At 42.8% G+C, this 14,620-nt stretch overlaps 1 pseudogene; it reads left to right on the top strand.

The window, feature by feature from the left end:
• LOC111979530 (kin of IRRE-like protein 1) overlaps positions 1–9,639 on the top strand; it is a 42,285-nt pseudogene extending 32,646 nt beyond the window's left edge.
• The last annotated feature ends 4,981 nt before the right edge of the window (positions 9,640–14,620 follow it).

Below are 14,620 nucleotides of genomic sequence, written 5' to 3'. Positions count from 1 at the left end.
AACACAACATATAAGTACTCACATAACCATACATACACCCCCACACACACACCCCCCACACACACACACACACACACACACACACACACACACACACACACACACACACACACACAACACATACATTGGGTTCCGTGTCTTTAACACAAACACACCCAAGGACACACGCATGCATGCAGACACACACACACCTGGTCGAGGCAGGTGTACACGAGCAATAGAGAGTCTAGCAGATTTTTCTACCGTAAATCTGCTGAAGTAGTAAAACTATTAAATATGGAGAATAAATACATCAAATATGTTGTGCTAATGTACCTTTTAACCCCCCAAAAATCTTAGGTAATCTTAGGTTTCATTACATACAGTCGGAGGAACTACTGAATATACGATTAACGTCAACTCATCATCGTCCTACCGGAATATGACTTTCCCGAAACGGATCCAGCGTTTTGCCTTCCACCCAATACAATGGATCTGACCAGCCCGCACCCTGTGCGACGCCGAAAAAGGGGCAAACGAGGCGGTCTCGTGGTCAGGCTCGGAGACGGGCACATCGCGCTCCACTCCCTAGCATACTACTCGCCAATGTCCAGTCTCTGACAATAAGGTTGATGAAATCCGAGCACGGGTAGCATTCCAGAGAGACATCAGGGATTGCAACGTGCTCTGCTTCACGGAAACATGGCTAACTCAAGGGACGCTAACGGAGTCGGTGCAGCCAGCTGGTTTCTTCAGCATCGCGCCGACAGAAACAAACATCTTTCCGGTAAGAAAGAGGGCGGGGGGGTATGCCTTATGATTAACGAGAAAGTGGTGTGATCATCATAACAACACACAGGAACTCAAGTCATTCTGTTCACCTGATCTAGAACTCCTCACATCAAATTGAATATACAGTATGGCTGTGTAGACAGATTTTCTATTCTCCATTGACTCACAGTTTTTTATTCTTGTGTGTTTGGCTCCTTACAGGTGTGGGCGTGGAAGGAGAACGTGTGGGAGAAGGAGAAGGGGACTCTGCTGGAGAGGTACACGGTGGAGCAGAGTAAACCTCACTCCCAGGGAGGGGCTGTCCTCTCCACCCTCACCATCAACAACGTCATGCAGTCTGACTTCTACTCTCCSTACAACTGCACCGCCTGGAACGCCTTCGGACCGGGGACTATGATCATCACCTTGGAGGAGAAAGGTACACCTTAAAGCTGGCTGGATTCAGGCCAGAATCTGGTCTAGCAGTAGTCCATCCGACCTCCCCCGAAGAGGCGATCCCCGGGTCCACCACTTGCCCCTTTCCTCTCTGTTTCCCMCACTAATCTCCCCCTCTCATTCATGTATGTATCTATCGATATCTAAATAAAATACATAAAGAGGAGGGAATTCCACTCCACATCCTTAAAAAGTAAGTCACTTTGGATAAAAGTGTCTGCTAAATGGCATACTGTATATTAGCATTATATGTTGGTATAACCATGTGTCTCTGTCTCTCTTGTCTCTGTGCACAGAGATAGTTCCGGTGGGGATTATAGCTGTTGGAACAGTTGGAGCCTCCATCCTGCTCCTGATCTTTCTGCTGGCTCTGGCCTTCTTCCTCTACCGCCAACGAAAAGGCAGTGAGTACTGTACCAACCAGCTACCACGCCCTCTGCATGCAACATCTCTCTGTGTGTGCATGTCTGTGTGTCTGTCATTCATATAGTGCGTGTCCCCAAAATCACCTGATTCCCTATATAGTGTACTATTTTTGTTCAGGGTGCCTTTTGATACAGCCCAGATGTCTGTCATTGCGTAGGTGTGTTTTGTTGTATATGTTTGTGTGTGTGTGTGTGTGTGTGTGCATGCGTGCATGTGTGCGTGTGTGTTTGACAGCAGCCTCTGTCTTGTTTGGGTTCCAGGTCGGCGTGGGGTCACTCTGGGGAAGCCAGACATCAAGGTGGAGACGGTCAACAAGGAGACACACAGTCTGGAGGAGGAGTCAGGGAGCATTTCCACGGCAACACGCATGGTCAAAACCATGTACTCCGTGAGTACCCCACAACACCCACCTCTATAATACAAATCAAACTTTATTTTAAAGGGCAATTGTTTTGACAAAGGAGCAAATCAAACTTTATTTTAAAGGGCAATTGTTTTGACAAAGGAGCAAATCAAACTTTATTTTAAAGGGCAATTGTTTTGACAAAGGAGCGCGTCTCCTCCCAAAAAAAACGCGCCAGCTATACCATCTAGAAGGGAATCAAAGTGCAGCCCTGAACCTTTCTTTACTGTCTCTGTTTATTTCAAGTGCATTTACACTTTATAGTAAACACCAATCTCAATGAAGGATCAGGGGACATGGATAGAGGGTTTATGTTATCTTTTACCTGAAGACTTCTCACAGGCTGAGGGTGTGTCTCAAATAGCACTCTATTCCCTGTGACAAAACAAGCAAGTATAGCGTAAAGAATCTTGTGCCATCTAACCGCTGTGAAATGTATTTTCCATAACCAAAAATATTATATTTCAGCTGGTTGAAACTACAAAAAGCGAAAGTTAAAAGACGCAAAAATGAAACTTAAGAACGGGAAACATAGAAATAGCACACATAGAACTGATCTACGGCTTCTTATTCTTGCTTTCGATGATCATGACAGATCTATAACTCACATTTTTATGTGAATTTGGTTGGGTCGCCCAAAAGTTACCTATTGCAGCCTTAAGACAGAAAGTGTTATAGAAGCTATAAGGTGCTGAAGCATTTAATTGTTGTTTAAGAACAAACCACGGACTGAATTCCCCCTTATGTGCTGCATAGCCCTGGCTATAAATCTTGAACTGTAGTCAACAAACATTTATCAAATAACATTTATTTTGTCTTCATCATATGAAAAACCTGATATTCTGTTTTCCTCTTCCTTCCCTCCTTCTCTCTCTCCCCCTGTGGTGTGTTTGTTGTTTGATGGTTTAGTTTCTGCCCTCTGTCTCCCTCTCTCCCTCCACTCAGCCATTCAAAGACGATATGGATCTGAAGCAGGACCTGCGCAGTGAGCTCGATACCCGCGAGGAGTACGAACTGAAGGTGAGCAACTCTCTCTCTCTGCTACTCACTTCATACAACCTATGTCAAAAACAACAAACATCCCATACATACAGTGCCTTCAGAAAGTATCCACACCCTTTGAGGTTTTTTAGAAAGGTTTACAAATTAATAAAAAATGAAAAGCTGAAACATCTTGAGTCAGTACGTATGATTCAACCCCTTTGKTATGGCAAGCCTAAATAAGAAAAATGAGCTTAACACGTCACATAATAAGTTGTATGGTCTCACTCTGTGCACAATAATAGTGTTTAACATGATTTTTGAATGACTACCTCATCTCCCCACACATTCAATTATCTGTAAGGTCCCTTAATTGAGCAGCGAATTTCAAACACAGATTCAATCAGACCAGGGAGGTTTTCCAATGTCTTGCAAAGAAGGGCACCTATTGGTAGACGGGTGAAAAAAAAAGATCAGACATTGAATATCCTTTTGAGCAAGGTGAAGTTATTAATTACACTTTGGATGAGGTATCAATGCACCCAGTCACTACAAATATACAGGCTTCCTTCCTAACTCAGTTGCCGGAGAGGAAGGACACCGCTCAGGGATTTCACCATGAGGCCAGTTGTGACTTTAAAACAGTTACAGAGTTGAATGGCTGTGAAGGGAGAAACCTGAGGATGGATCAACAACATTGTAATTACTCCACAATACTTACCTAATTGACAGTGTGAAGACTGTACAGGATAAAAATGTTGCAAAACATGCATCCTGTTTGAAAGTAAAACTGCWAAAAATGTGGCAAAGAAATTAACTTAATGGCCTGAATACAAAATTATATGTTTGGGGCAAATCCAACACAACACTTCACTGAGTACCACTCTTCATATTTTCAAACATGGTGTTGGCTGCATCATGTTATGTGTATGCTTGTCATCGGCAAGGACCAGGGAGTTTTTTAGGATAAAAATAAATGGAATATAGCTAAGCACAGGAAAAATCCTAAAGGAAAACCTGCTTCAGTCTGCTTTCCAACAGACACTGGGAGACAAATTCACCTTTCAGCAGGACAATAACCTAAAACACAAGACCAAAAATACACTGAAGTTGCTTACCAAGACGGCAATGAATATTCAAGAGTGGCCTAGTTACAGTTTTGACTTAAATCGGACTGAAAATCTATGGCAAGACTAGAAAATGTCTAGCAATGATCCACAATGAACTTGCCAGAGCTTGAATATATTTTTTAATGATAATGTGGAAATATTGTACAATCCAGGTCTGCAAAGCTCTTAGAGACTTACGAAGAAAGACTCACAGCTGTAATCGCTGCCAAATGTGATTCTAACATTTATTGAAAATTAGATATTTCTGTATTTCATTTTCAATAAATTTGCAAACATTTCTAAAAACAAGTTTTCACTTTGTCATTATGGGCTATTGTGTGTAGATGGGTGACTGTATACAACACAATGCACATAAACACATCACACAAAATATCACAATGACTACCTTACACCTCAAATATGCTGACACCTCAAATTTAAACATATGTAAAAAGCTCACTATCCTTAGGAAATCACAATACACAACTTACACATAACATTTCACATAAATTATCACATTGACTACGTCACCTCAAATTTAAACACTGTAAGCTTGTAAAAAGCTCACCATCGCCTCACCTCTATCCTTAGGACAGTACAATGCACAACTTACACACAGCATATCAAACATGACTAGCTCACAGCCCAAATAATGCTCAAACCTCAAATTTTAACCCATGTAAAAATCTCACTATTTCCTCATCATCTCTATACTTAGGATCCAACGAACGGCTACTACAATGTCCGCGCGACCACCCACGACGATGCCAGGCCGTCGTCCCGCTCTATGCTGTACCAGGGAGAGTTCCGGAACTCCAACCCTCCGGGGGGAGCAACAGGAGCTACCTCCAGTGGACCAGCAGGGGGCCCCGGTGGGGCGGTGGTGGCAGGAGGGGTCCCGGGGAATCCGGGGTCACGGGCAGGGTGCTACGACCCCCGACCTCCGTCCAGGATGTCTCATACTAACTACGCCCAGTTCAACACCTTCACTAGGGCTGGGCAGAGCCAAGCCCCGCCCAACATCACCCATCCCTCCCATCCCACTTCACAGACCAGCGAATTCCCCGGAGACTGCGCCCTATTGGACAGCAACACTCAGCTCACCTATGACAACTACGGCTACCCCGCCAAGTATCCCACCTATCGGATGGGCTTTGCCCCACCCCCGGACGTAGGACCAGCCTATGAGATGTACCCGACTGGACAAGGGGTGGGACCAGGGCCAGTCCAAGGACTAGGTCCTGGTCCAGAAACTCTGCTGGGGAAGTATGGGACCTCCACCCGCTTCTCCTACTCCTCTCCTCCTGGTACGGACTACAATCAGAGACACACGCAGAGGATGCAGACACACGTGTGAGAGATGTATTGTGTAGTACACAGTGGTTTTCATACACACATATACGTACATAGTACATACAGTGCATTCGGAAAGTATTCAGATCCCTTGACTTTTTCCACATTTTGTTATGGTACAGCCTTATTCTAAAATTGATTAAATAGTTTTTTTCCTTCAATAATTTACACACAATACCCGATAATGCAAAAACAGGTTTTTAGACATTTTTGCACATATATAAAAAACGGAAATATCACATTTACATAAGTATTCAGAACCGTTACTCAGTACTTTGTTGAAGCACCTTTGGCAGTTATTACAGCCTTGAGTCTTCTTGGGAATGATGCTACAAGCTTGGCACACCTGTATAGGGGGGAGTTTCTCTCATGCCGCTGAAAAACATTCCCACAGCATGATGCTGCCACCACCATGCTTCACTATAGGGATGGTGCCAGGTTTCCTCCAGACGTGACGCTTGGCATTCAAGCCAAAGAGTTCAATCTTGGTTTCATCAGACCAGAAAATCTTGTTTCTCATGGTCTGAGAGTCCTTAGATGCCTTTTGGCAAACTCCAAGCAGGCTGTCATGTGCTTTTTACTGAGGAGTGGCTTCCGTATGGCCACTCTACCATAAAGGCCTGATTGGTGTAGTGCTGCTAAGATGGTTGTTCTTCTGGAAGGTTCTCCCATCTCCACAGAGGAACTCTGGAGCTCTATTAGAGTGACCCCTTGACCCCGGGTTCTTGGTCACCTCCCTGACCAAGGCCCTTCTCCCCGATTGCTCCGTTTGCCGGGTGGCCAGCTCTAGGAAGAGTCTTGGTGGTTCCAAACTTCTTCCATTTAAGAATGATGGAGGCCACTGTGTTCTTGGGGACCTTCAATGCTGCAGAAATGTTTTGGTACCCTTCCCCAGATCTGTGTCCCGACACAAACATGTCTCGGTCTGTACGGACATGCACTGTCAAATGTGGGACCTTATATAGACAGGTGTGTGACTTTCCAAATCATGTCTAATCAATTGAATTTACCACAGGTGGACTCCAATCAAGTTTAGACACTCAAGGATGATCTCAAGGATGATCAAGGATGATCAATGGAAACAGGATGCACCTGAGCTCAGTTTTGAGTCTCATAGCAAAGGGTCTGAATACTTATGTAAATGAGGTACTTTTGTTTTTTATTTGTAATACATTTYCAAAAATGTATAGAAACCTGTTTTCGCTATGTCATTATGGGGTAGTGTGTGTAGATTGATGAGAAATAAATCAATGTAATCCCTTTTAGAATAAGGCTGTAACGTAACAAAATGTGGTAAAGTCAATGGGTCTGAATACTTTCYGAATGTACTGTATACACCTAAAAACAAACGTACTTGTCCGAGTGAAACAGAAAGATACACTCAACCGGGGAGAACGACTTCCCCCTGGCATTGARGATTTCAAGTTGAAGACCGACGCAAAACTGCAGTCATTGTTTCCAGATAACAGGATCCCTAATTAAAAGTGACTGGTGAAGTGCCGATCTTCGTGGAAAACTTTTGTGTATATACATTTTTGTTATATACACAAATATTGGTACCAATAATTTATTATATTTCACCAGATATATGTCCTTGAACCGACTACTTTAAATCACACAGACAAAGTTATAGGATCATTTAGTTGCTAATGTCAGCCTGCAGTACCTCGGTCGGCCTTTAACTTGAAAACTCCATGAGAGGGGGCAGCACTGAGCTAGCCTGCAACATCACTTCCTAGAGTAGCTCAAACTGCCCATGCAATGTTTCCAAAAACTCTTCCATTGTAGCAAGATTGCGACACGCTGAAATGACACTTCCTCTTCATCAAATGCGCCACAGAGCGTTCTCATAGGAAACTACGGGGTGACGTCATTGATGGCTTCGTCCATATTGTTTTTAGTCTATGCACTCAACACATTTCTGCTGTCTACACACTTGCTCTATCCCATATACACAAACAATCTTACACAGTTTCTCTCAAACACTCTATTGTGTGCAATCTTAAGCTCCGAGAGCTRATAAAGCGAAAGCCACAATCAAGGGAGGGAAGACATGAAATGATAAGAGAAAGAGCGGCTGGGAGTACTTTTCTTAAACGAGGAGAGGAGGAGGGGTTTCACAGAGTGTGATTATTTACAYGCTGATAGAAAGCATCCAGTTCGACTCTGTCTCTCTTTCCTCTCAACCCATCTCTGTATATACAGTTGAAGTCAGAAGTTTACATACACCTTAGCCAAATACATTTAAACAAWWTKTTTYACAATTCCTGATATTTAATCCTAGTAAAAATKCCCTGTCTTGGGTCAGCTAGAATCACCACTTTATTTTAAGAATGTGAAATGTCAGAATAATAGTAGAGAGAATGATTTCAGCTTTTATTTCTTTCATCACATTCCCAGTGGGTCAGAAGTTTACATACACTCAATTAGTATTTGGTAGCATTGCCTTTACATTGTTTAACTTGGGTCAAACGTTTTGGGTAGCCTTCCACAAGCTTCCCACAATAAGTTGGGGGAATTTTGGCTCATTCGTCCTGACAGAGATGGTGTAACTGAGTCAGGTTTGTAGGCCTCCTTGCTCACACATGCTTTTTCAGTTCTGCCCACAAATTTTCAATGGGATTGAGGTCAGGGCTTGTGATGTCCACTCCAATACCTTGACTTTGTTGTCCTTAAGCCATTTTGCCACAACTTTGGAAGTATGCTTGGGGTCATTGTCCATGTGGAAGACCCATTTGCGACCAATCTTTAACTTCCTGACTGTTGTCTTGAGATGTTGCTTCAATATATCCACATAATTTTCCTCCCTCATGATGACATCTATTTTGTGAAGTGCACCAGTCCCTCCTGCACCAAAGCACCCCCACAACATGATGCTGCCACCCCCGTGCTTCACGTTTGGGATGGTGTTCTTTGGCTTGCAAGCCTCCCCTTTTTCCTCCAAACATAACGATGGTCATTATGGCCAAACAGTTCTATTTTTGTCAGACCAAAGGACATTTCTCCAAAAGGCATTTGGATATTAACATATATTAACAAGATATTAACAAACACACACACTCTCTCACACGTTCAAGGAGATGGTCTTGCGTCACTGCTGTGCTCAGGCAAGGCGACAGCTTGTACTCCGTATGTGGACCTCTTTATAACCTGCTTCTTCTCGATACCACCACAAACTGCTCAACTGGCATGGCCAAAGGGCTCCTCCAAGAAGTGAAGGAAAATGAAACATGGKGTGCGTTCCAAATGGCACCCTAATCCCCATGTAGTGCACTAGTTTTGACCAAGGCCAGGGACTCTGATCAAAAATGTGCACTATATMGGGAATAGGGTGCAATTTGGGACACATCCAAGGCATCATGGTATAACAGCCTTCACGCCAATATGGTGATTTTACCTCCGACAAGAAAGAGAACAACTGGTGGGCCAAGGACCACGTGCTGCACACCTATAAGGTACGTTGGAGTACGACTCTCCACTGTACATTGGAGTACGACTCTCCATGGTACGGTGGGCTACGACTCTCCATGGTACGGTGGGCTACGACTCTCCATGGTACGGTGGAGTATGACTCTCCATGGTACGGTGGATACGACTCTCCATGGTACGGTGGGGTACGACTCTCCATGGTACGGTGGGTACACTAACATACTTACATAAAATGTAAATGGGTACGACTCTCCATGGTACGGTGGGGTACGACTCTCCATGGTACGTTGGGTACGACTCTCCATGGTACGTTGGTACGATTCTCCATGGTACGTGTGGGTACGACTCTCCATGGTACGGTGGGGTACGACTCTCCATGGTACGGTGGATACGACTCTCCATGGTGCGGTGGGGTACGACTCTCCATGTATGGCGGGTACGACTCTCCATGGTACGGTGGAGTATGACTCTCCATAACCAGATGAGGGGTACAGTGGTTTGCGAAAATATTCACCTCTTTGGCATTTTCCCTATTTTGTTGTCTTACAACCTGGTATTAAAATTGATTTTTTTTGGGGGTTGTATCATTTGATTTACACAACATGCTAAATATTTTTGATTGTGAAACAAACAAGAAATAAGACAAAAAAAACAGAACTTGAGCGTTGCATAACTTTCCCCCCAAAGTCAATACTTTGTAGAGCCTCCTTTTGCAGCAATTACAGCTGCAAGTCTCTTTGGTATGTCTCTATAAGCTTGCACATCTAGCCACTGAGATTTTTGCCCATTCTTCAAGCAAAACTGCTTCGAGCTCCTTCAAGTTGGATGGGTTCTGCTTGTGTACAGCAATTTTTAAGTCATACCACAGACTCTCAATTGGATTGAGGTCTGGGCTTTGACTAGGCCATTCCAAGACATTTAAATGTTTCCCCTTAAACCACTCGAGTGTTGCTTTAGCAGTATGCTTAGGGTCATTGTCCTGCTGGAAAGACTGAAWCAGGTTTCCCTCAAGAATTTCCCTGTCTTTAGCGCCATTCATCATTCTGACCAGTTTCCCAGTCCTTGCAGATGAAAAACAGCCCCACAGCATGATGCTGCCACCACCATGCTTCACTGTGGGGATGGGGTTCTCGGAGTGATGAGAGGTGTTGGGTTTGCGCCAGACATAGCATTTTCCTTGATGGCCAAAAAGCTAAATTTTAGTCTCATCTGACCAGAGTACCTTCTTCCATATGTTTTGGGAGTCTCCCACATGCCTTTTGGCGAACACCAAACATGTTTGCTTATTTTTTTCTTTAAGCAATGGATTTTTCCATAAAGCCCAGCTCTGTGGAGTGTACGGCTTAAAGTGGTCCTATGGACAGATACTCCAATCTCCGCTGTGGAGCTTTGCAGATCCTTCAGGGTAATCTTTGATCTCTTTGTTGCCTCTCTGATTAATGCCCTCCCTGCCTGGTCYGTGAGTTTTGGTGGGCGGCCCTCTCTTGGCAGGTTTGTTGTGGTGCCATATTCTTTMAATTTTTTAATAATRGGATTTAATGGTGATTCATGGGATGTTCAAAGTTTTGSATATTTTTTTATAACCCAAYCCTGATCTKTACTTTTCCACAACTTTGTCCCTCACCTGTTTGGAGAGCTCCTTGGTCTTCATGGTGCCGCTTGCTTGGTGTTGTTGCAGACTCTGKGGCCTTTTAGAAYAGGTATACTGAGATCATGTGACAGATCATGTGACACTTAGATTGCACAAAGGTGGACTTTATTTAACTAATTATGTGACTTCTGAAGGTAATTGGTTGCACCAGATCTTATTTAGGGGCTTCATAGCAAAGGGGGTGAATACATATGCACTTACCACTTTTCACATTTTTCTTTTTTATAATATTTTTTAAATAAGTACTTTTCAAATTTCACTTCACTAATTTGGAGTATTTTGTGTATGTCCATTACATGAAATCCAAATAAATATCAATTTAAATGACAGGTTGTAATGCAACAAAATAGGAAAAACACCAAGGGGGATGAATACTTTTGCAAGGCACTGTATGTGTGGACTATGTAATGAAATACAGTTTTGTATACAGTATGCSACTTATATAAGGTAACCTAATCGGGAAAGGATGGAGCTGTAGCAAGTTTCTTCAAATGCTCCTTCCTCCTCCTCTGACTACCCCACATTTCACCCACCGGAGGTCAATGTTGTGTGTTTGGGAAGCGGGTGAAAGAGCTTTTGTATTTAAATAAATCTCTACAATTTGTACAAAATGCCCCCAGTCCCCCATCCTCAAATATTACTGTATTGGTTTCTCTCACTTGCACAGTAGAATATCCATATTTATACCTAAATAGAATAAGAAAAAATGGCATTTGGAAACATCTTTAAATATTTTTATATGGAGTTGTGGAAACAAAGGTTCAGAGTTTTGGGTGACATTCACTTTTACAATTCAATGTTCTGAGGCTTCTGTGTCCAGGTTCAACCATTGTTGAGTTGTGTTGAGTTTTGATCTAGCAGGGTGTTGTTGTAGACTAGGGTAGCGTCTCAAACGGCACCCCATCCCCTATATAGTGCACTACTTTTGACCAGAGTCTCACCATAAGATATCGGGAATAGGATGCCATTTGGGAGTTAGTCATGACAGGCTCTGGGGTGATATGGTTTACTCTAAAGTTTTGCGAGGTCTTGGGGGGAAACGGCATACGTTTATCAAAAGATACAGATCGAGGAGGATGTGACCCAATATGGTACTGGTTAGTGTACTCTTCAGTTTGATGCTGGCTATGGTACAGTTTTGATGTTTTTGTTACTTTGCTTTACCCCATTTGGGTATTTGGTACAGTGCTCTGTAGTGGTGGATGTGTAGGCCTACACACAGTGGCTAACCTGTGGCTGTTGGTAAACTCTGATTATGTCATCCACCCTCATTATTCACTTAAGACRTTGACAATCATTGTTGATTTGACTTAATAATATAATAGTAATAATATATGCCATTTAGCAGACACTTTTAGCCAAAGTAACTTACAGTTGTGCATTGCATACATTTTACGTATGGGTGGTCCCGGGAATCGAACTCACTATGGAGGAGAGAGGAGGGCCATGAGTTCCATGCCAAATGGCACCTTATTCTCTATATAGTGCCCTACTTTTAACCAGAGCCCTATGGGTCCTGATCAAAAATAGTGAACTACATAGGGAATAGGGTGCCATTTGGAATGCATTCAGGAGCCGTGTTAGGGGCCGTGTTTCAATACTCTACTGTGACTTTTGTGTGTCCCAAGTGGCACCCTATAGAGTTACATATAGAACCCATATATAACATATAGGATCTCAGTGCCCTATTCCCTATATAGTGCACTACTTTTGCTCAGATCCTTATGGGTACTGGTCAAAAGTAGTGCTCTACATACGGAATAGGGTGCCATTTGGGGGACACATAATGTTGCAGCCAGCCACGGGTCAGAAGAGAACGAAACGTCCTTCTTAGATCTCTGTTTCTACTAGAGTCCTCTTGGCTTTCTTCTATATATCTTTCTTCCAGCTGTATGAAATCTGTTTTTTTTATCAGCATATTATATTCATGGTATTATTATGCCACCAACGAAGTGACGATTGAGGTTATACTACAGTGTTTAAACTTTTATACACATACTGTATCCTTTACTTCGTTTTTGATATGTGTGTATTTAAAGGGGGTTATTATCCTAGAAAGACCATTGGCAACCTATTCCCTATATAGTGCAATGCTTTACACCAGGGCCCATAGGACTCTGGTCAATAGTAGTGCTCTATGTATGGAATACGTTTGGTACATAGGGAGTGGTGATACATGTATGCGGCCAAAGTGACTGCACAACCAGGCCACACCAGGCGGGATAGATAGCGATCTTACCCAGGCTGAACCCAGGCCCTGGTCTCTGGTCTTTGATCCTAAGGTGCTCAGAACTGTTCTGTGCTATCCCTGACCAGCACTGACTGATGTACATGGTTTGGTAGCAGTCTTGTGTTTGGAATCTCTAATCTAATGGGTGCCAAAAGACTGCAGCAAAAACTAAAATGAACAAAGCAGACAAAAAATGCAGCAGCCATTTGTGTGTATGTGTGTATGACCTCCGACCCTAATGTTTTGATCTGTGCGTGCGTGCGTGCGTGCGTGCGTGCGTGTGTAGAAATGGGATGTTGGGCTGTGAAGAAAATGTAGGTGAGAGACAGGCGTGGGCAGCATCCCAAATTGTACCCTATCACCAACATAGTGCACTACTTTTGACCAGAACCCATGGGGGGCCATTTGGGATGCAGTCATGGAGCCATTATGTGGCCTTAGGACATGAAGAATTAGCAGACTGAGTCCACTCATCCTTCATGCTGCTGTTGAGTGTGTTTATGCTCCAAGAAGGTCCATGATTGAGTTTTGGGTATGTGTCCCAAATGGCACCCTATTCCCTGTATAGTGCACTACTTTTGACTTGAGCCTTTTGGGCACTGGTAAAAAGATGTGCACTATAAAGGGAATAGGGTGCCATTTGGTTTGGCGTGAGTGCATTTCTTCCATATCATACGTTCACAATAATTTGATATTCTTTCATTGCTCCGACAGGACTGTATACCTTGTATTATTGTTATTATGATTTAACATTAAGTAATGCTCCTCTGTATAACGGTTCTACTTGATTGTTATTTTACATAAACAAAGATATTATATAAATGTGCTTTTATTTACATTTTTGTTGAATTTAATTTTTTCAAATTGTATGTAATTATTTTTCCACAGTATTGCAGAAAATAAAAAGACACAGCCTTCATAAAACAAGGATAACCTGCCTTATTTCACAGTTTAAATGAAACACATAATGTATGTCTGAAATTGTACCCTATTCCCTAAGTGTCCCAAATGGCATCCTATCCTATCATTATCTTATACTATCACGTTTTAAGGTACGGTTGAAGTCGGAAGTTTACATACACCTTAGCCAAATACATTTAAATTTCAGTTTTTCACAATTCCTGACATTTAATCATAGTAGAAATTCCCTGTCTTAGGTCAGTTAGGATCACCACTTTATTTTAAGAATGTGAAATGTCAGAATAATAGTAGAGATGATGATTTATTTCAGCTTTTATTTTATTCATCACATTCCCAGTGGGTCAGAAGTTTACATACACTCAATTAGTATTTGGTAGCATTGCCTTTAAATTGTATAACTTGGGTCAAACGTTACGGGTAGCCTTCCACAAGCTTCCCACAATAAGTTGGGTGAATTTGTGACTGACTTGTAACTGAGTCAGGTTTGTAGGCCTCCTTGCTCGCACACGCTTTTTTCAGTTTTTCAGTTCTGCCCACAAATTTTCTATGGGATTGAGGTCAGGGCTTGACTTTGTTGTCCTTAGGCCATTTTGCCACAACTTTGGAAGTATGTTTGGGGTCATTGTCCATTTGGAAGATCAATTTGCGACCAATCTTTAACTTCCTGACTGATGTCTTGAGATGTTGCTTCAATATATCCACATAATTTCCCCCCTCATGATGCCATCTATTTTGTGACGTGCACCAGTCCCTCCTGCACCAAAGCACCCCCACAACATGATGCTGCCACTCCCATGCTTCACGGTTGGGATGGTGTTCTTCGGGCTTGCAAGCCTCTCCCTTTTTCCTCCAAACATAATGATGGTCATTATCGCCAAACAGTTCTATTTTTGTTTCATCAGACCAAAGGA

Source organism: Salvelinus sp. IW2-2015, linkage group LG19, assembly GCF_002910315.2.
Source record: "Salvelinus sp. IW2-2015 linkage group LG19, ASM291031v2, whole genome shotgun sequence".
NCBI classification, from domain to species: Eukaryota; Metazoa; Chordata; class Actinopteri; order Salmoniformes; family Salmonidae; genus Salvelinus; species Salvelinus sp. IW2-2015.
This window is presented reverse-complemented; position numbering and strand designations above follow the sequence as displayed.